Here is a 23199-nt window from a genome sequence, read left to right as displayed (position 1 = left end):
CTGTCGAGCTGGTGGGTAGCAGACGCCTCTGAAAACGTCGAAGCACTTTTGCAAATATGGGATATCTTGATAAACCGAGCAGATATTTGACGTTTACACAACTACTTTCTCGCCTGAAAATATGTTAAAAGTTAATTTTGTGACCCAGAAAGATTAGTATGAGTAATTTTAAAACTTAGTAGCGGCCGCCATTGCTGGAAACTGGAGTTTGGCTGGGCCGCGCTATGAATTCTGGGATATGGTAGTAATTTGGACAGCCTTCGGCACGTCGCTGTGACGTAATCGGTCTACAAATGCGGCCTCAGGAGGATGCAGCCCATGAATTTGGACATGTCCAGAGTATAATCGCAGCCTTTGCGGTTAGAAAATTGCACTTGATCATGTCGCGATATTATCGCAAATGCGATATATCGTTCAGCCCTAACGTATACCAATCTGAGGTGTTAAAAAGAAAGAAAGAAAAAAAGAACTCTGAGTATAGAACTCTTTAGCATGTAATGCAAATCTATGTGGGTGTTATTGTTGTAGAAATAAATTCACTTTTCCTTAATGAAAGCTATTTCCAAGAGGAAACATGCGTTGAAAATTATGTTCTAACTACTAATTGCATGTCCTGAAATGAGCATTCTTTACATTAATCTCTGGGATGCAGAACAAATGTGCACTGCAGTTACACCCATCTATGCTACATCCATGCTGTATGAAATGACTCAAAGCAATGTATTCATCGTCATTCACTTATTTTCATTTACATGAAGCTCTTTATTTAAATTGGTGTATTGCGACTTTGTCCAATGACACGATATTTTAAATTCTGCTCTTTTACTGAGGGACTCAGACACTGGGCGATAGAGTGAATTTAAAATTTATTTAATCTTACATTTATTCCCCTCCTGTCTGTGATGTGACCTTGTGCTGTCTGTTATCCATCACTCTACGGTGTAGACATGGTGGGTGAGCTTTAGTCTTTGTATGAACAGTAGAGAGATGGGTTTTTATACCAGAATTAAAAAATGTATGCATGTTGAAAGCAGCTCATCTAACAGTCCTATAACTATATCTCTAATGTACCCTTGCAAGCATTTCTCCTCTGGTGGATTACTACCAGCGAAACTTCAGAGTTTGGATGCAGAATGAAGGGGATTGTTTTGTTTATGACTTTACTGCACAGGGCCCTTGTAGACATCTGTGTTTTCTAACAACTCCCACCAGGCGAGCTGTTTTTAGAAGCACCTGTTTACTGAATAAAATCACATTTTCCTGTGGTAAATTTTGAATATTTGTATACATCCAATTTTGTCTCACTAGATATGTAATATTTATTTTCACACTTTGAGTTGTTATTTTTTACGCATATGCACTTTTTTTCGCACTGGGAAATAAGTGGTGCATATATCCAGGCACAAAATCAGAACAGTCCAATTGATGGATCTGACTAACATTCCTGTGACTGACAACCTCTCCCAGTGACTGTGTCATGCTCAGACGTTTTCGTATTCGAGCAACTGTACAAATGCCCAGCTGGAGTCTGGGAGCCCTACAAGGGTCAGGGATCGGACATCGCCTGCATCATCAGATTTGGTGAAATGTCACAGTGGGAACAAAGGCAAATGAAAGAGCTGCTTTTCCCTTTGATGCTGCAACTGAAGTTGAGGGCCATCGCCAATGTTCATGAAGCTGTGTGAATGCTCACAGAGACATTGGAGTGAAAAGGACATTTACCTTCAGATGCTGTTACAGTTCGACATAACTCAGGGGGTTGTAATTTGTAAGAAAAATAAAAACTCACAGTGTGTTAAAAGCAAAGCATCCATGTGCAGCGCAGTTCTTTTGAGAGTGTCTGTATTTGGACGTGTGTGTCTTTACTTTTGGGGGCCATCATTTAAAGTAGCTTTTAGCTGGAACGCATCTTTGTTTGTAATAAATTAAATGAGCTGCCATTTGCCTGTAAAGCTGTACATTTCAATCATTTAAGTTGTTTCATTGAATTCTTTATAAGAAAGTGAAATCCAACTATCAGGGTTTTTTTTAAAAATTTCTTTTATAACACAATCAAGAGCTAAATTGGAGCTGGAATTGGAGCTAAAATTAAATGTGCGTTATTTTGACTGAACTGATGTCTTAACCATCAGTTTAACTATCCATCCGATCTGCCTATTACAGCCACATACATAGAGGTTTGTAACCATTTTTAAAATCACATCAAGTGGGTTTGAACATTTTTGCTGCGCACAGTATGACTGCAGTAAGTGTCAAGTGGTCCTTTATCGGAGCTTGTTATTGTTGCTGTCCACAGTACTGCCGCTCTCAGTACCGTGGACAGCAACTACAGACTACAAATGCACAATATACTTCATTGTATTACAAGTCCAGTGTTGCTGGGAGACAGCAGCATCCTCGCTTTCACTAGCTTTGTATGAGACTGCTTCTCGTAAGCAGGATGTCAGTGACTGTCTCAGCATCTTCATGAAATAGATGTAGTTTTTGTAAAAAAAAAAAAGATAAATGTCTGATTAGTTGGGAAAATCAGAACAGACAACAGCCTTCTTCTAGTCAGTAGCTGTGACCGCATCTGCATGTTAATTTTGCAGATGGAGTAAGCGTCTAATGAGAGGTGAAAATATGAACAGCTTGTTGTGCAGGACAGAGAACCAAAACAGGGAGTTTATAAAGTGTGGACCCACTCCTGAAATTCAGAGAAATTATCTCCAATTGAATATCCGGGAGCACATTCAGCATGAATTTAGGCTGTGGCAGCAGCTCCTGAGCCATGCAGATCGCCAAAGAAGATATCCCCCAAAAGAAAGACTGTGCATTATGAAGGTCTTGAAAAATGTAATATGAATGATAGGCCCACAACTTTGATCAGTTGGTCAGGGAGTTCTTTGTGAAAGCATTTGTAGCTGTGCCACTAGATCAAGAGAAACACCAAGCAACAAAAGAGTGAGGAATCTGAATCTGAATCTGAATTTGGAAGCTGTGTAGCCAGACTCCATGATAAATAGAGGCTCTGAAGATGAAGCATGCTGGGACTTTATTAAAACTGGAGATAATGGACCAATGATAATTTCTGATAATCTGTGGTCTTTCATTCTTACTACTTCACATCTAACAACTTGAATGGCAACAAGAACGGAACCTCCAATCAGCCTGTCCATGTCATTTCAGTGTTGTTGACAGTGGACAGACCCTGAGGTCTGAGTAAATGATTATTTTGATGTGGCTGCATCATTAGAAATCTATCGCTGCCTCTTCTTGGTCCTTATCTAAGCCTCTCATGTGTATAAATCAAAGTCAGGCCCTAGCGGGGTATCTGTTGCTTCTCCATCTGCCAAGTCATTAATCCAAGGATGTGACCCACGGGCAGGCTTCTCCCATTTGGTTCACCCATTGTTACATGAAAAATAATCTTGGTTTCTCTCCCGCTCCTCCACTGTCTGCATCTTTCTTTTATTTGTTCTAATGGGCTCCTGCTCCGGATTTTCATACCGGAGGATGAGTTACGTGTTGTGCTGGGGATGTTCAGTGGGATTGTGTGTGTCAATGCCCTGTAAATTGCTACACTGTGCATTCAGTCTGTGCTCCAAGGGCACGTTCACAGACTCTTCCACTCCTACGGTGATTTGTAACTTCACATTTCTTCTTTGTCTCCTCTCCAATCCAAGTCTAATGACTATAAATGGACTGCATAAAAGACACCGAGTAGAAATAGAGACAACTGTGTCTTGTCATGCCTAATCATGCCATATATACCCACACCCCTGTTGCCAATCTTGGACATGTACTCCGTTTTTTTTCTCATCTTTCTTTTCTCTGACTATCTCCCAGATTTTTTTCTTTTTCCGGAGACTCCCCCACATCCCTCTGTTATCATCGCCCGGAGAGAAGTTGTGAAATTCATGACATTCAGATCTAGCGGGGCAGGCTGATGGAGGACAAGAATAGTCTTCCGAGATCCTTCTGGAATCAGTCTGTCTTTGATGAGCAAGTAATTCAATGTCAGCCCCTCCGATAATCTCGCTCTTCTAATTTGTAGTAGAGAGAAAATCTCATTTGTTGCATTTGGTTACGGAAGAGTGGATACCTCTGTGCTGCCTGTTTCTGCTCGGTAACCTTACAACCGTACTGACCAGTAATCTGTCCGCAGCCTGAAACAGAATATTGGACATTGTTATGAAGATATAAGGAGATAAAATCTTAATGCTTTGTTCATCAGCTAGTGCGTGTCCTACTCTCGCTCCTTCTCGTTGCTGTGAAACTCATCGTAGGCGGGAGAGACTGTTGCTTGAAGGGAGCAGTCTATCTGCTTAAAATTCAAAGTTGTCTGTGTCAAACGGAGCTCTCAAACAGCCCCTGAGACACTCAGAAGCTTGAGAGGATGAAAAGTAGTTCCCCTGGCTAACAGTGAGGGGTAGTGGTGCTCCAATCCAACTTCATTAATCTTATGCCTTCCCTTTATTTTCACTTTCCTTTGTGTAGTTCCTGCATAAAATTCTGTTCTTTGTTGATGATTCAGTTGCACACTGAGTACTGAATAATGTGTGCTATTTGTAATTTCGAAATTTGTCATCTTGTTGCCTCCAAAATGTAAATAAAGAGAGCTATTATTTTAAAATTTTTATTCCCTGCTGTGTTTGTGATGCCGACCTTGTACGGTTGCAGAGACATAAAAAAGAAGGGGGAAAAAAGATTAACAGTGCCTAACAGTACAAATTTTGGTGCAGAAAGTTTGACAAGAAGGAAGAGCAAACATGAATAGGCATTTCAAGTCACAGAGGCAGAAAGTGTCCTTACGATCTTGTCAGGGGTGTAGTTGTGTGCGCAGCTGGTAAATATTTAATGTGTTGGTGTCCTGCTTTGCTGTTCCCACTGGTGAGGAACTGTACTGTAACAATGCAATAGCCCCTTAAACCTTTAAGTCTATTTAAGAGGAACTTTTGCTGCTCTTAAAATATTTTCACCCATAGAGTTTGGATGTCTAAAGAGCTTCAGAGCAAAATGTGCTTGCCCTCACTAAATTATGGAATTTTAAAAAAGCATGATCTTTTTATTTGGGATGATTTAAAATAAATATTTTTTCAATAACATAAAAATGTCTGTTTTAACAAAACAGTTTACATCAAAACCACAGTTTTTTATATAAAGGATATACATAGCAGTGGGTGTGGAAAGTGAAGCTGCTGTCTTTACATGGCCAGCAGGGAGAACATCCTTTAATCATTTAGGATGATAAAGCAGGGCTTTGTTTAGGTGGAGCTCACCTTATGACTGACAGGCTGCTATCATGCAGGACTCTTGCATGATAACATTGGTTACTTGGTCAGATCCACGACAATTTTCAAAATAATAACATGGCACCACTGAAAATGCTCAGCTTGGTTCTTCACAACAGAACTTAACATAAGTGGTTTTGTCTGATTTGGTGATGCTCACATTTTACTGTCTCCAGCGTGTCAAACCTTTTCCTTATTTAGAGGAATTTTACAGCCTGCACAAAGCCAAGAATACTCCCATTAAACCCAGCTGTACTTTAACACCGGTGAAACTTGATTTCTGTATTATTTATGTACAGTGCCACTTTAAGTCTCAATAAAGTTCAAAGAAAATCAAACCCTGAACAGTTGCCAATGGCATTCTAGGACTTGCAGTTCATCATTACCTTTAAGCACCACTGGAGCAAAGCGTAGCTTCAGAGCACCACTAACATAGCAGTAAACTTCGAGTCTTGGTAAACTACCGCACATCAGGTTATTGTGTATATATTTATTTATATTTCTTCATACATTCTTATATAGTTCTATATTGTGTATTTTGTTGTACAGTTATTTTATTTTCAACTTTAATTTATATATTTTATCTTATTCTTTCCCAGTTAAATGTACCCTTCATTCTAATTTGTGTTGTACAGTTATTTCATTTTTAACCTTAATTTATATTTTATTCCTTCCTAGTTAAATTTACCCTTTTTAATTTTTCATATTTATTTCCTATCTTATTCATAGCCTTTTCCTTTTTTGTTCTCTTTAGGTCACGAGCAGTTGTCCAAGCATTTCACTACATATCGTACTGTGTATGACTGTGTACGTGACAAATAAAATTTGAATTTGAATTTGAGGTAGTGATTTAAAACACTTGCCTGCAGCAAGAACAGCATTGCTAACTGCAATGTAAACTGCAAAGCTACTAAGTTCCTGCACCTTGTGGATAACAAGCGTCTTTAGTGTTCTTACTCTGTCTCCTGCTCTCAAGGTGATTTATATTTTTCTACTGCTGGATGGGGTGGATTGAACCTCATCTCACAGAGGGCACCTTCTCATTACTCTGGACCGCCTTCCATTGCCAGTCAAGTCCTCAAAGTCAAGGCAGGCTCGTTGTTTAGCCAGCCTGCCATGTCTCCTGAATGAAGCGACAGACATGGACTAATTACACCTGGCTGCCCTTTCCCTTTCACCTGTCTCACACAAATCAGTCTGAGTGAATAGTTTTCTTTTTTCCCTTTTTTTGGTAATACATCATCACGAAGGGCATCTTTTGAGAGACACGAAGGAAAAGCAACAGCAAAAGGAGCTTTTGAAACTACATTTCTGGACACCAGTAATAAGTTTGTTAGCGCAAGTCTGACTCCGGAGAATTGTTCTGTGAGAGATGTGTCATGTCATTATCAGCAGAGGAAGTAGGGCGAGCTGACTGTAATAGAGGAGCAGCCTCTATAAAACATTTTTCTCTAGAAGCTAATTTTTGATTATAGATTATTTAATAAAATGTATAATAGTCAGAGTCAGTGTGAAGTCTGATAAACAGGCTATATGACAAGATGTAAGAGGAATCAAGACCAGACATGAGGAAGGAAAGAGAGTCAAGAGGAAAGAAAATGAGAGGGGACAAGGAGGAAGAGATATCAGAGAACATCCTTTTTTTTTTTTAAGTCATTATAAGCAGACTTGTTCCAGCAGATTGGCAGAGATATAATTTTCCACATATCCTAATGTGTGTATCACTTTGACACCTATCTCTTTTTGAAATATTCAGCAGGATCAAGTAGAATTATATTGGTTTTAGTGACGATATCTGACTTTTTTTGTCTTTTGGGAGATGTGTGATCACAGAAAAACACGTGAATGTCTTTTTCGAGCTTGAATTGCCAGGCCAAAAATAGTTCAAGTAAGATGAGAGACTTGCATCTATCAGATCTCATCCTCTTTTGAAGTCTAACTCGGGAGGGAGTAAGCTCAGATGTGGACCTGGAAATTTGATAACTAAGATATTCTTGAGCAAAATTAGTTTTTTATTTACACAGCTTTTACTTTGATTTTTGGGATTTTTTTTCAGTTGCAAGAACTCAAACAGTTTATTTGCTTTCAAGTAATCATTTTCATGGTGGCAAAGGATAATTTTGTCAGACCTCAGTCAAATTAGTATGAGTCATGACAAATGAGTGATTGATGTAAGCTGGAATAGCACCTTATTAAAACATATATAATTCATGCCACTTCACATTTTTCACTTCAAAGTATTAGAAAAGATGTTAAATTCTGTAAATATATAATCAAGGTGCTACTATTAATGCATCATCTGTGACTACCCCCGCTTTGGCATAGTTTTACATAGTAAATCTCAGAATTCGCAGATTCAGGTGTGTCATACACACTGAGGCAGTCAGCTGAACACACCAGATGAGCAGCAGGGAAAAGGCAAATTCCAGAGAACTTTCCAAAGGGTGATACATAATTATGACTGGGCTATAAACAAAGAATAAGTAGCACAGGGAGTCTAAAAAAGGAAAAAAAACACAAGATCTACCAAGTGGCAAAATAATGATGAATGCACTGGGAACAGGTGTAGCAGAAAATTGGAGGGAAGCCTGAAAAACACTAAAAGTAAACCTAACAAGAGTTGGCATAACGAAAGAATAGAAAATAAGAGAGAAAGTGACAAAACTAAACTCCAGAACCATGACACTGTTTAATATTTTCTGCCATTAAATAGCGAATCAAAAAATTTGCTTGGAACAGTTTATTGGGGTTTAGTATCTTGGTTCAAAATGGAGGAGTACAAATTACACCAGCGACTGTCTAACTTGGGGGGTGAACATAATAGCTATAAAAAAAAAAAAAAAAAAAAAAAAATATATATATATATATATATATATATATATATATATATATATATATATATATATATATAAAAAATTAAAGCGCTTTAGAGTTAAAAAAAAATAATGCACATTCACATGTGTCCATAGCTGTTTCCTCCATTCTTAGTTTAACACCTTGAGGAAGATGCCTTTTGTGGGACACTGGCTAATGTAGGGATTTTTTTGCCCTCTTGCTGTCAGAAGTGGGAATGAAAACGGTGTGTTTGAATTCAAGAAATCATTGTGGTTGTTTCCAGGACAACAGAACAAGACAGCTGGACGCACCTTTCTCTTAATCTGGCAGAGATAGGAGCTACTTAGTCAGAGAGCACAGAGGAGACAGAAAGAGGGAGGGCTGGGTTGTGTACACACACACATAAAATACCAAAAACACACACACTCAGTGAGGGCTGAGTCAAGGAGGGAGGAGAGAAGAGAAAGAGTTAGAGGTGTAGAAAGGAAGGAGAGGCGCACAGAGAAGCTAAGAGAAAAAGAAAAAGGAAGAGGAATGACAGTCCTTGTGTTGTAGTCTGCTCTGATCCTGCACACCACAGGGAAGCCTCATCAGCCATTCAGCAGGATGTCTCAGAGGAAAAGGAGTTTCACATTTGGAGCTTATGGAGGGTAAGATAATAGAGGACTAATCTGTCGGAACATCAATTGATTTTGCAGTTTGCCAGTTGACAGTTGACACTGCTGTCACAGCAGTGTACATGTACCTGTTGCATTGTATTGCCAGCCCTGGAGTAGTGAGAGGAAGGTGTGACTGCTCTGGGACTAGTACTGCATCTGCTCAGCAGCTGCTGAATTAGCTAACAGAACTGTGCACTCTTAATTTACACGTGAACCATTAGTAGGGGAAGCTACAAAAGTGCTACAAGGGGAGGTTTGCATATGGTTGTCTCAGTCATGGTGATCTGTTCATCTGTCTTTTTAAAGACCTCACTACTTGTAAGGTATTTAAAAGTGACTGTAGTCAACACAACAGTCTAAATGTATATAACTGGTAGCTTTAAACAGCTTCTAAATCCATACAGATATGTGATCGATAAGGTTATTCAAAGTGCAAACCGTTTTTATTCCAGCAAATAAAGCACTGATTGCCTGTCATCAACCAAAGTGGTGCATAATTAAATATGTGTGATGCTTACTTGATACTGAATAAGGAAGTCAGTGATTGGTGGCAGGGAATAACTAAATACTTCATTAGTATGGGTAAAACAGTGAGAAGAGGTAATTATCTCGACTTTGTATAGTTCCACACTTTTATTAATGTGACAGATGATTTTGAAGCAGTCAGAGTATGGATATTTGAGATGTGCTTTGGTTTATGAACAATGAATAGTGCATTACAATTCATGAGGCAGTGAAATTATTTTAATGTTGTGTCTTGCAGCCTGTGAGTTCTGCCAAGTCAGCCTAGAAAACACTCACGAGACACAAATTTGACATTTTTGTTGTAGAAGTCAGTTTGAAAGGTAGTCTGAGTGCACAAGCAGACACGGGCAACCAATAGCAGGCAAGGAAACATTTGTGGGGCACAGAAACAGCATTTCTGAAACAGCAACAGGCTTCTTGTAATAAAATGAGCAGTGAGATTCAAGGAATGGTCCAAAATAGATATGGAGTGGTGTGATGAAAGTGCACTCACTGTCACCTGAACTGCACTCATCAGATTCTTTTTTTATTTTATTTTTTTTATTTTATTAAGCCTACCACAGATTTGTGTTTTATTTAACTTGATGGGTTTCATATTATCAAATAAGTTAAACATACAGCAATGTTTACATTAAGTTTCTTTTCTGTCAGACATAAAGGGCAGGAGTCAGATTACAATAGATGAATAGTGAGAAAATGATCACAGACCTTAGATGTTAGTTCATCCAGCTGAATGCGCTCATTCCTTGACGAGGCGCCTGTCATCCATCCACAATTCTCAAGAAGCGCCACTCGTCCTACAGTATTGTTCAGGCCTACACACGATGATTGCCTTATGATTCACCCAAGCTGTGCTCAAGGTTAAGGCCAAAGTCATATTTGCTGGCACTTTTCCATTTTCACAGCACAACCTTTATGCATGCTATTTGAAATGTCACCAAATTCTTACTCCTAAAGTACTGAACAATATTCAGTTGAAACCATTTTGTAAAATTGTTAACATAAGACCAGAGTTACAGATACATTTATAATGAACAAAATGATAAAGAAAAATAAACTTGCAACTGGTTGGCAGGTGGCATGAGGTTTTTTGTTGTTGATGGGGAAAGTGGTCACAAAATGTGCATGGTGTTACTCTGGAAAAACTTCTGGCAATTGCTTTGATTGCTAGCAGACTTGTGTGTTTGCATGACAGATAACATCTTGTCTTGAAACCACTGCAAGCTCACTGAGTGATACTGTAACTGTGAAGAGTGTGACACAAACCAGAAATGGAGAGCATCACCTTAGGGGGAAAATGTGCATTTGCTATCAGAAGGAGGGTGCCATAGATACTGATATGTCATATTAGATAGGAAGGAAAGAAAGACAGAAAGTAAAGTTAGATACTGTTATTATTTTGGAGGGAGTGGTCCTGTTGGTTGACACTATCACTGTCATGCTACAATCAGTAATGTGATTTTAAGACATGCTGATGCATTTGTCATATTATTGTATTACTGTCATAATACTTCTCAACTCAAACACTTTTATTTGCAGGACGAATTAATCTCATTTGATGATGAATGGGATTAATTTGTTCGGCATATGACTCTTTGACTTCGAAGTGGATTTTTAATCCTCAGTAGTGTGTGCAAGCCAATAAACGACAAGAAAAGCTTATCTCTTCCTTTCTGTACTTGACACATTAGAGTACTTTGTTGAATTATAAGCTGGCTAAACTACTAACTCATTGACATTTTGGTTTTTGTAAGCTGGTATTGTAACAAGTGCAAATGAAATTGTTACTATCACCTGAAAACTAAATGCTGTATTCAGCTGTTTTAAATCTCATTTATATAAACATTACATTTGCATTTGTTTCAGTCTGTTACAATCATTTGGTTAGAGCAAGCGAGTGCCTGCAGTTATTTGTCCCACTATAATGTTTTCTCACATTAGGTTGTAGACATTTGATTTTAAATTCAGGAGATTTGTAGCACTGTGCTCACAAGTCTTCTTCTTTTTCACACAAACCAAACCTGAATCTGTTGGAAAGCTCTGTTTGGCTGGGTGTCACAAGAATGAACTGAATCAATTATTTATTATATGAATTGTGGAATAAAAGCAGCAAAATCAGTGGTTGACTCCTAAAGTGCATTGTAACACTCAGCTTGGCTGAGTTGTTAGATAAAGGTGGCCCACTCCAGTTTTGTCCTCGCAGTGCACTGCTGGAACAGTCAAGTTTAGTTTTGATCTGGTATTTGATTTTGTTTCTTACACATTTACTTTGCCCTAACTCTTCCCAGCTATCTGTGATCCAGTCTAGTCTTATGTATGCTTCTGTACAATCGAAAGTAGCCTGGGGATCCTTTAAAAGCATGCATCTGTGTTAGATGAATTAGTGTGTGTTTGTTTCAAGAAAAGAAACGAGCTTTTTCATTTTAATTTGGTTTGTTTTGCAATTGCTTGGGAAATCTGTCTCTGTTTTTAAAATCCTTGTTGTTGAAAAGCGTATCTCTGGGGAAATAATTTCCTAATGAATAACATTGAAAGGATTCTTAAACAGAAATGGATGGAGCCCAGACCTAGACCATAACATTACCATTCTGCATTTGTTATTTTGTAGTTATTTTGTAGCAGATTAATTTCCGCATACAATTTAAGGGTAATTGCTGTTAGCGGATAGCAACATGGCTATTTCTTTAAAGTGCTTGTAAACAGCTGCAAGGAAAAATGGATGAGGTGGAAAACAACTGGAAATTGCCTCCTATTTGAGCAATTTTACTATCTCCTGTGCCAGCTTCCTTGCTGATATTTTTTTTTTCTGAACTATGTAAATTTAAAGCAAGCGATTACGTGAAGTAGGACAGATGATTTAAAAAAATAGAGACTTGGTTATGGTTGAGCTATTTTTAACTTTACTATAGGGAACTTTGAACAATATAATACCAAGCTGATGAGTGAATTTCCTAAATTTGAGCTTGTGATTGTAATTATAGAAGCCAGAAAGAATAAGCCAATGATGCTGGTATGTTTACAGGTTTTAGGTTACAGATGGTTGGTTTCCTGCTGGTGAGTAAAGTCTGCTTTAAGCCTAGAGAGAAATGGCAACGGTTCAGCCATGTGAAAGATGATTGGATTGTGCACATATCTGACTGCTCTGTTACAATTTCCCTTGCAGGTATTATACGGTAGCTACCTGAAAATGGTGTTGAGGAGGCTAGTGTGACTGTACAAACAGCCCACCTTTTGTTCTTTGCTATTTTCATCCCTCCAACATTATGTAATGTCGTTTTTTTTGTGTGGCTGTGCTTAATCTGATGGGGAGGTTACTGCTTTGTTTTTTAAGGACCCTAAAAAGTGATCACATACAGCAACCCACAATCTGTTTGTGGATTCTGGTGGAAATATTGCTAAATCAGCTTTTCTTAAATCAATACTACACATTTTAAACCTCAGAGAAAATCACAGAAAATATGAATATAAAATTAAAAACTTGAGAATACTATGATTGTGTGTGTGCTTTGTGTGAGATTGGTAATCACTGTAGAGCCAAATGATAGAGCCTGGACAGTCAAACTCCTACTCTCTTTTGAAGGTTATGTGGTCAGAGAGATCAGAGAGATGGACCTGGAGAGGTCACTGGGTTTAAAGTGAACAGCCTCACAAAAATAATTTGGATTAGGGTGGTTTTTCTGAGTAAGATTCAAAAGCAAATGCCATCGCATCATTTAAATAAAAAATCAATATAACTGTCATAATAACTGTCAAAAATGCTAATCATCATGCAAATTAGAGCTTTATTTGTTTATACTTTTTGTATAGTTGTTGTTTGTTTTTAAACTTTTAACATAATGAAAACCCATGAGCAAACTATGATCATTATACTCCTCTAGCCTTGCAGGATTGTTGGCTTAGGAGTCTCTTTAGTCATTACATTGAGGTGACAGACTTCACTAAAGAAAACAGTTAAAGTGGATGACCTGTTCAGAGGGGCGAGTGAATAGTGGGTGAACACGAGGGTTATCAGCGTTTCTTAATGTGCCATTTTTAAAATCTTTGCATGTGGAGCCTATATCCCGTTTAAAAATGTCCACCTATTTACTGAAGTCATGTTTTGAACTAGTAATGTGTGTTTATACTGCCTACATGAAAAAACAAAGTGAAAACACAAAGGCTGCGGGTGGAAGCTCTAAAAGATGCTTCAGTAGTCATTTTATAACCCCAGCAACACATCTCTGAAAAGTTCAGACAGGGACATATTTGCCACTCTTTTAACAACAATCTGTAAGACCGGGAGTTGAGAGGGATCTGCTAGTCTTTTGGGATAGGAACGCTTAGGATAGGTTATAGGTAAAGATAGGATGCCTGGAAATGTTTTGACCTTTTAAAATAAAATTTCCTTGAGATTAAAACATTCAACATGTGCTTCTAGCTTTATTTCAGGCAGCCTACATTTTTCTTCCAGTATTCCTGCAACCTCCAGAAAGCTATTGACTGCTCACAGCTCAACCAGCAGCACGTGCATTGGCACACTCAATTTCTTTTGACATTCTCTTGTTCCCATTTATTATTCACATGATTCATTGTTTATATTAGTAACATGTTTACCATTTGCATTATCACTGTATTACTTTGTGTGTCTTTCAGTATGCGTGTGTGTGTGGCAGTATGACTACTGTACTACTATTTAATAACTGGTTTGAAGAAACTTTTTTAGCATGTTTGAGACATTTCATTTCATTTTCATTTTCACTTTATTTGTCAGGGACCATGTACAAACAGAAATAAACATTAATCTTCTTCGAGAAAAACTGCGGAAAGCGCCCAACTAAAATTATAAAAGCCACATGGACTATTCCCCCCAAAAACTGCAACCAATATATTTCTATACCCAGTCAATGGGCAGATAAAGCAAAAACCAGTAACAGACCAAAAACAAAAAAATCATCAGTTAACAACTTTAACACAAATTCAGTTAACTGTTCAATATAATCCCAAAAGGTTGATTCTGTTCATCTGGACGTAGCATTTTGGGAGAAACGTTCAAATATAATAAGACAAATACCTTGTATTAATTATGTATCAGAACATATAGACAGTATCAAATGTATCCAATTCCTACGCACATAAGTATCAAGTATGATTATGTAACGTCTCAAAGACATATATACTAAAAGAGACCAGAAAACAAAATGTTAAAATTGTGTTCACGTGTGTTTGGACAAATTTTGGCTCTAGGTCACAGTCACAACCATCACAAAGCTGAAAGTTTGCAGATGGTTATTGATATTGTGTTGTAAAGTTATGTGGTTCTGACTAGTAAAGAGTGATTAATAACTTTCATTCTATTTACTTTAGATTATTTCACTTATAGGAAATAACCCACAGAGCTTTCTGTCTGAACAGGCTAATGTATTATTAGATGTTCGCTCTGGACAGAAGTGTTAATATGCCATGATTTAAGCATCATTTTCAATCTCTCAGCTTTGAGGAATTTGTGTAACACTATATGAAAATGTTTGTGAGAATAAAATTAAAATAACCAACTGCAGTGTTTAATGTTTAAGATCAAAAATTATATGAAATGGGAGATTATAAAGCTATTTCTTGGAACGTGTTTCTACTTAAAAGCCTCCAAAATGAAACTCTCAGTCTGTTTCATAGCTTTGAGTTGTTATACTAACCTGTATAGCAGGATGTTTTCTTATGTTTCTCCTATCAGTCAGCCCTTGAGAAAGTTTTGTGTTTCTACAAAAGATGGAGGCGTAATTGTTTATGTTATGGCTAGTTTCTCACCCCTTCTGTTACTACCAAAACAGCATGTTGCTGAGTCAGTAGGAAAACATCATTGATATCGATCAAGCATATTGCTGATGGAAATATTTCCATTCCCCTTTACAACAAACAAAGAAAAAGAACAAAGTCCTGCGTACGTAAAGTTTACAGTCATGAACAAAAGTGACATGTATCCAATGTCAAAACCACAGGCTAGCAGTCTGTGCCATGCAAATGTTAAATGCAGTAACGTATTTGATATATCAAACACTGCAGTGATGGTGTTTCACTTTCTTACATCATACCCCTCGTCTCACACACAAGTTTATCCAATATTCTGACAACATACATGCTTATTGAAGGAGGAGAGAAGCAGAGGTTAAGCTAGTATCAGGCTGGTGAACTACACAGGTAGAGGAATCACAGAGACACCAGTGTGGAGACAAGGGCTGTATCCCAATTCAGGGTCTGCAGCCTTAACGGTCCACAAGGGCCGCGTACTCAAACACCGCTAAGTGCGAGGCCTGTAAAATGGGACGGTCTAGCTTCCGTCGCGCTGCCCAGGTTGCCTAGCAACCATGATACTAACAGCTGGAAACTTTTTTGTTTGTTTGTTTCTACATGAGCTTTGATCATTCTCTGTAAGATTAAGGTCAGCTATTGAACGGCGTATATTTTAAAGTAAAGGCTTTAAAACCAAGTTAGTACAAACGTCACTAATGTCACATAACTTTGCCGACATGTGGCCAACAGTAATGTTTTAATGTTCTTCGTTATTAAACATTTGCATATAAATAAGTGACATAATATTCAGTACTTGCTTAAAGTTTACTCTTCGGCTGCCCCTCATCCGCCGTTTTTTTTCGGCAAAATTATCCACACCCACCACCGTGCTATGCATTCTGGGATATGTTGGGCCACAAAGTCTACACCGCCACATCCTTAAAATTTAGGGAAATGAAGGACTCATTTGAGGGCTGCTTTTCGAGCAGCCTTCGAATTGGGACAGCCTTCGTCGCGTCGCTGTGACGTAATCGGCCTTAAAATGCAGCCTTTAAGGCTGCAGACCCTGAATTGGGATATAGCCACAGGCATGCACAAATACCCAGATAAGACATCTACCTCCATTTTTACCACTTAGTTCTGTCCTGCCACCCAGTGGTATGGGCATGCCAAATATCAACCTATTGCATTTTTAAAAAAAGGTAATGATAGTATTAAAGGCATCTGCAGGGCTGAATATAAAAGATATGAATAATATTCTATTCTATTCTGTTGAACTACCAAATATATAGAAGGCTTTCACTTTAACAAAACAGAGAGGATACTTGCACATCCTTGCAAACCACTCTAAACTTCATATCACACATAAGTGCTCTTTCATGTATAGATACAAGCGTTAATATGCTAATATTTATTACATGCTTTGCTTGAAATAGAGTATTTTAAAATTGCAGTATTTCTGCTTTTACTGGAGACAAGGATCAACATGTTTTCTTTACCATTGGCAGGAAGTGCACTACCTCTGTGAGTCTGACATTTAACCAGTTTTTGGAATACGTTGCAGTAGAAAAAATGGGTTAGACTTTGCATTTAATACCTGCACATCCTAAACCCAGAAATCTCATTTATCATTTTTATCATCTTTTTATATACTTGACCCTAACTTGAGTTGGCTTTTTTCTTTGTAAATTTAAAGGAGAGAAAAAGCAGAACGGCTTCTATTATCCTGATGATATTTTCCATTTTCATTCCTTCACCAATAAGTGGAATGAATGCCTGTGATTGTGTTGGCATAAAGTAATTGTTTGACTGGCTTAGCCATGGGGAGAAAGGGATAAGCAGTGGTTATTAGTAGGCTGATTGTCCACCTCTAGCATCTGGTTCTGGAATTTGTCCTTGATCATATGTAGTGTTTCCAAACTGTTAAAATGTGTATTGTTTGCTGATGATACCACTCTGTACTGCTCAGGTAAAAACTTAGAACAGCTTCTGACTACAGCGGAAAAGGAGTTAAATATATTAAAAAACTGGTTTGATGTAAATAAGTTATCATTAAATATAAAGAAAACAAAATTGATTATTTTTGGCACTAGACAAATGAAAAATGTATCTAAAATAAGGGTTAATGGAATTGAAATTGAAAGAGTGTACGAAAATAAATTTCTTGGAGTGATAATTGATGATAAGCTGAGTTGGAAGTCTCATATAAACCACGTGAAAACAAAAATGTCAAAAACCATTGCTATTCCCTATAAAACAAAGCATGTCCTGAACAAAAAATCATTATACACACTTTATTGTACTCTGTTGCTTCCATATATGACTTACTGTCTGGAGATATGGGGTAATGCATATAAAACGAACACTCTTCCTATTTTCAAGTTACAAAAAAGAGCTATAAGAATTATAAACCAATCAAACTATATAGAACCAACTAACATTTTGTTTATTAATCTGAATACCCTGAAATTTTATGATTTAGTTGAATATAAAATGGCACAGATAATGTATAAAGCACAAAATAACTTGCTTTGCCCCAGTACTCAGAAGCTGTTCAAAGTCAGAGAGAGTCAATATGACTTAAGGGGAACAGATTTCTTTAAAAAAAAACAAGATAAGGACAAATATAAAGCAGAGATGTGTTTCTGTTAGAGGAGTTAACCTGTGGAATAGTTATGACAGTGATTTAAAAAGGTGTAGTTCATTTTCCTTGTTTAAAAACATGTTTAAAAATAGAGTATTAGAAACATATATAAATCAAGAATGAAAAGAGCAAAAAGGAGAAAAAAAAAAACCTCTTGATTCTTTTGCCTTGATGTAGTTACTTATCTAAGGTGGAAAGTTTTTTTTCTTTGTTTTTTTTTTGTTTTGTTTTTTTGGATTTGTTTGTTTGTTTGGTTTTTGCTTTGTTTTATTATTTTCTTCAAGCCCTGTGTACAGGAGCTGCATACAAAAAGATATTTTGTGAAAAGGGTTGGCGTAATAAGCAAATGCTTCAGCCAATACCTTTTGATTAGCCTTGTCTCATGCTTTCTTTCTTTATGGTAGATTTTTGTTCTGTTTTCACTGTTTGTTTGTTTTTCACTGTTTTCACTGAGATTTGAATTTGAATGCTAATCAATAAAATCAAAATCAAATGAAATCATTTGATTTCAGGATAATGAATGAAAAAAAAAAACACCAACCACACAGAAAACCTGACTTGTTGACTAACTATAATGTACCAGCAGAAGAAAACCAGCAGAAGAAAAGCACCACTTTGTTCTCTTATCTCATATTTCCTCTTTTCTGTCCCTGGCAACTAATTTGACCAAAAACCACATTTCCTCCATCTTTCTCTCTGCCATTCCTCATATCAACACATAACAGCAACAGTCCACAATTAATGCAGTTAAGCTTTAAATGAGTTATGTTTGACATGATTGATATTTCTGGGTTGTGAGGATGCCTGCACAGCCACACAGCCCTCCCTTTCAAGTGAAAATGATATGTCAGGAAAACCTTGAGGGAATTTCTTCAGACTGGGCACAAATGTCCACTTGAATTTGACTGTGAAGTGATTTGATTTTGATTCTTACTGTGAACTCGTAATGAAAAAGAGTTCTTGTAAAGAAAACCAACATGAAATCTTTTAAGTTCATGTGTTATTATGAAAATATTCATCCACGTCATGCAAAATTCTTTGATTTTTCTGTATGTGTGTATAAATATTGTTGTTGTTGAATGTATTAGACCAGCGGTCCCCAACCTTTTTTGCACCACAGACCGGTTTATGCCCGACAATATTTTCACGGACCGGCCTTTAAGATGTCGCGAATAAATACAACAAAATAAAACTAGTACTGGTACTGAAAAAAAGAAGATTTATTCATAACACACGTGAAAAGACCCAGGAAAACTGAGTTAATGATAAAAACGATAACAAAATAACACTGAAAACTGATAAAAACCCTGAAAACCATACATTTCACACCTGAGCCTCAACTCTCGCGGCCCGGTACCAAACGACTCACGGACCGGTACCGGTCCAAGGCCCGGGGGTTGGGGACTGCTGTATTAGACCACCTGTCCTTAAAACAAGGAAACAGAGTTATCTTAGAAACCTGTGAAAAACTTTTACAATGAAAAAAAATGTTTTAATTGCTAAATTTGCTGAAGTGAAATGAATTAAAAGTAAGATTCACCTATTACACAATGACTGTAATTTGACATCTTTATGTGTTTTACTACTGTACTTTTTCTGCTTTTCGTAAACCAGTACATTGGAAAATTACAACAATAATTATATGTTAGCATTAAAAACTTAATTTCTAAGACCTTCAAAGTATTATTTAATTTAACTTTAGTGTTTTGGAGCAACTGTGACCACATAATTTCTATATATTCTGATTGATTTTGATTCTGATTAACCATTACAGAAACATAAAAAATTATTTTGGAAACACAGGAAATGTATCATCACGGCTATGATCCTACCTGTCTGGGAGATCTCAGACTGTTAGTTGTAATGTTAGCTGTAATGTCGGCTTTCAGCACCGACTTGCCATCGGGTGAGAAAGCCGACATCTCACAGATTCTGATGGGTCGGGTCGGCGCTTTGTGTTTACGTCTTTATGCAGGATCCGTTTACCTGCTCTCATTTCCTGTTTTTGCTGTTTGGTGGCTGTTGGAATAGTTTTGTGAGCTTTAACCATCTTCTGCTTTGCATTTGCGTGGGAGCCCTGTCAAGAAAACCTGTCCATTATGCTAGCAAGGTCCAAGCATTCTTTTTTTTTTATTCATACCCCTACTTTGGGAGCCACTGCTTTAACCATTGGATACTGTGCTGACTTGCCTAAACTACAAGCTTGTTTATCTGAAATTAGGGGCTGGTTATCTGATAATTTCCTGCTTCTTAATGCTGATTAGACAGATTTGATGGTCACAATTCAGTAGTTGTCCCAAAACATCACAATCAAAATTTATGACTATGTCATAAATTGCAGCGACAAGGTAATGAACTTGAGCATGTGGTTTGACCCGATGCACTCTTCGAGTCTCACGTAAAAGAGACAATAAGGACTGCCTTTTATCACCTAAAGAACATAGCTAAAATCAGACAAGTTTTATCACTTGACACTGCAGAGGTTCTTGTGCATGCTGTTACGATCCAGCTCAAAAGCCGCAACATAAATAAGGAGACGAACACCAGAATTTAGGTGAGAAGAGGTTTTATCTTAAAATGCATAGCAAGTTTGCTAAAATAGCTGGTACTACCAAGGCAAGGGCTAGTGAGCCTCCCTGAAAGCCTGCTTCAGGTATGCTTTTATAGACACCTGACTAGGTGTGGTCAATTGGCACCAGCTGAACACACTGAGGAGATTAGGGGCTGCAGAGGGGCATAACAATGCATTTGTGTCTTCACGCATTGATTATTGTAGCGCTCTGCTTTCTGGGTAACCGAAGAAAAGTTTTAGAGGTTTACAGATTGTACAAAATGCAGCTGCTTGCATTTTAACCAAAACTGGGAAATTTGAGCACATTACCTCAGTACTGAAATCTCTTCATTGCTTGGCTTGCAGTATTTAAGGTCCTGTTGCTCACCTATAAGGCTTCAAATGGTTTGGCACGTTCATATCTCTCTGACCTTTTGCACCTCTATGTTCCACCCCCTGCTCTCCAATCTCAGGATACTGGCCTTCTAAAAGTTCCTAAAACCAGAAAAAAGGCTACTGGGGAGCGTGATTTTTCTTTCTGTGCCCCGTCTTTGTGGAACAACCTCGATGAAGATATTAGGCCTAAAGCTTTTACTGGTTCTTATTGCTATTCCCTTTTGTTTTATCAGTTTTTAAACTGTATTGTTTTTTCTGTATTCTTTATCTTCAAATAGCTGTTCAGCACTTTGTTTGAAAGCGCTTTATAAATGAAGTTATTGTTATTGTTATTAATGTGGGCCCACTGTGTTGTACTTAAAATAGTAAAGCTGCGCTAATTACATTACAATACAGTTAGGGACAGCGAATTATCACCCAAGAGTGTTTTAGGATAAGAATGTGTGTTTGAGTGGGGTTTTTAGAATCAGAATCAGAATATCTTCATTGTCATTGTAACGAGTACAATGAGTACAATGAAGTGTTATCTGTGCAATAAGTTTTTATTTATTTCTGAGTGACTGTGTTTTTAAAAGTTTCTTTTGTAATTATATTTAATTACTTCTTTCTTATATATTCTTCTTTCTTGACATCGCAGGGACTGCACTTAATTTCGTTGAACTTGTTACAATGACAATAAAGATATTCTGATTCAGATGAATGGTCCCGTTATCAGTATGCTACACCACATGCTATAGTTGTGATTAGCATTGTTCTACGCTGATGACACTCAGCTGTACATCTCCGTGTCTCCTGATGACACCAGACCAATGGATGCCCTTTTTAACTGTATTTTAGATATAAAATCTTGGATGGCAGAAAACTTTTTACAGCTTAACCAGGACAAAACTGAAGTTTTAATCATCGGTCCCGAGGCTCAGAGAGACTCTTGTCTAAATTAGAGGCATTTTCACTATGTCCTTCGCTACAAGTGAAAAACCTGGGTGTTATTTTTGACTCTGAGCTTGGTTTTATCCCACATATTAAACATGTAACCAAAATTGGATTTTATCATCTAAAAAATATAGCCAGAGTCCGCTCTATTCTCTCTCGGGCCAACACGGAGATGTTGATGCATGCTTTTATTACCAGTCACATTGATTACTGTAATGCCCTGCTCTCTGGTCTTCCTAAAAAGAATATTTCAACTGTACAACTTTTACAAAACTCAGCAGCTCGTGTGCTGACGAAGACCAGAGGGCGGGCCCACATTACACCGGTTTTAGAATCGCTGCATTGGCTCCCCATGTGTTTCAGGATCGATTTTAAAGTTCTTTTATTGGTTTTTAAATGTCTTAATGGTCTTGGGCCTTCTTATCTCTCAGATCTGCTTTTACCATATGAACCCTCGCGGACCCTGAGGTCCTCTGGTACTGGCCTTTTGATTGTCCCTAAAGTCAGGACACATACTCACGGAGAGGCAGCGTTTCAGTGGTATGGTCCTCGTCTGTGGAACAGCCTGCTGGAGGAGCTCAGGGCCGCAGAGAACGTACATGTTTTTAAGAACAGGCTCGAGACCCACCTTTTTAATTTAGCTTTTACTTGACGTTTATTTATTTTATGCTTATTTATTCTATCCTGTTATTCTATTATTAATTTAGGCTTTACCTAATATTTATTGATTTTATTCTTATTCATTTTTTAATCTTCTTACTCTATTTATACTTATATTTATATTGTATCCCGTTCTAATTTATTTTATCGTTTTACCCTGTATATATCCTATTGTGTCATATCTCCAGTGTTTCCACGGAGGGCGCTCTCTGCACCGGGGCTGTGATCGACCGTGGCTGCTGGGGCTCTGGGGGTTCTCTCAGCCTGGCTGGGGGGCTCCTTTGCCTCCCTCCTGCTGTGTGCCCAGCCTGGAGACTGCGGTCTGTGACCATCTCCCAGTGCAGACGGCTCCCTGTTATAGTGTTTCCTCACTTGGCTCATGCGTACCCAGCCCAATTTTACTCTTTAAGTGTGCGTGTGTGTGTGTGTGTGTGTGTGGGGGGGGGGGGAATATGTGTGTATTCACATCGTTTATGTTAATGAGAGTGTGGGGAGTGAGTTGGAGGGTGGGATGGGCTGCTTTTAACCATGTAAAGCACTTTGTGCTACATTTTTTTTGTATAAAAAGTTCTTTATAAATAAAGATTGATTGATTGATAGATAGATGATCAATAATTTCGCAAAAAAGAAAAAACATGTAGAGAAAAAGTGCTCTGGAACAAAATTCATAGAGAGTAAAAAGGAAATTAAAGAGGAATCAGTACAGTTAAGAAAAGCTCTGATATTTTCCATGTACAAATAAACAATTTGATAAGTCTGTGTTTACAAGTGGCCAAAAAATATCCACACGGGGGCAGTGCAATACATCTGAGTAAAGAGCAAGGTGCAATAGCCATGTTTACATTTGCAAACTTTTTTATTCATAGGAAAATCAAGGATCATTATCAAGTAACATATTGTCACTTTGTTTCTTTCTAGAGTTGATAAGACCTTTTCCAGGACCAGAAGTTTATGGTAAGT

The 23199-nt window shown here is 37.7% G+C and overlaps 1 protein-coding gene across 5 annotated transcripts in view; it reads left to right on the top strand.

Moving 5' to 3' along the window:
* Positions 1-23199, top strand: part of rap1gapb (RAP1 GTPase activating protein b) — a 109574-nt gene that overhangs the window by 36328 nt on the left and 50047 nt on the right. For 4 of the 5 annotated variants that reach the window (XM_085274922.1, XM_085274919.1, XM_085274925.1 and 1 more), the window contains exon 3: positions 23158-23193. The exons of the other annotated variant lie outside the window; for it this stretch is intronic. The gene's annotated coding sequence lies outside the window, so the exon portion shown is untranslated. The remainder of the gene's footprint in view (positions 1-23157; positions 23194-23199) is intronic. 5 annotated transcript variants of the gene reach the window in all.

The sequence above is a fragment of the Mchenga conophoros genome, linkage group LG5 (assembly GCF_057382185.1).
Source record: "Mchenga conophoros isolate Kocher_MC1m ecotype Shallow Benthic linkage group LG5, M_conophoros_male_GT1.1, whole genome shotgun sequence".
Lineage (NCBI taxonomy): Eukaryota > Metazoa > Chordata > Actinopteri > Cichliformes > Cichlidae > Mchenga > Mchenga conophoros.
The sequence above is the reverse complement of the archived record's forward strand: the minus strand, read 5'-3'. Positions and strand labels throughout refer to the sequence as shown.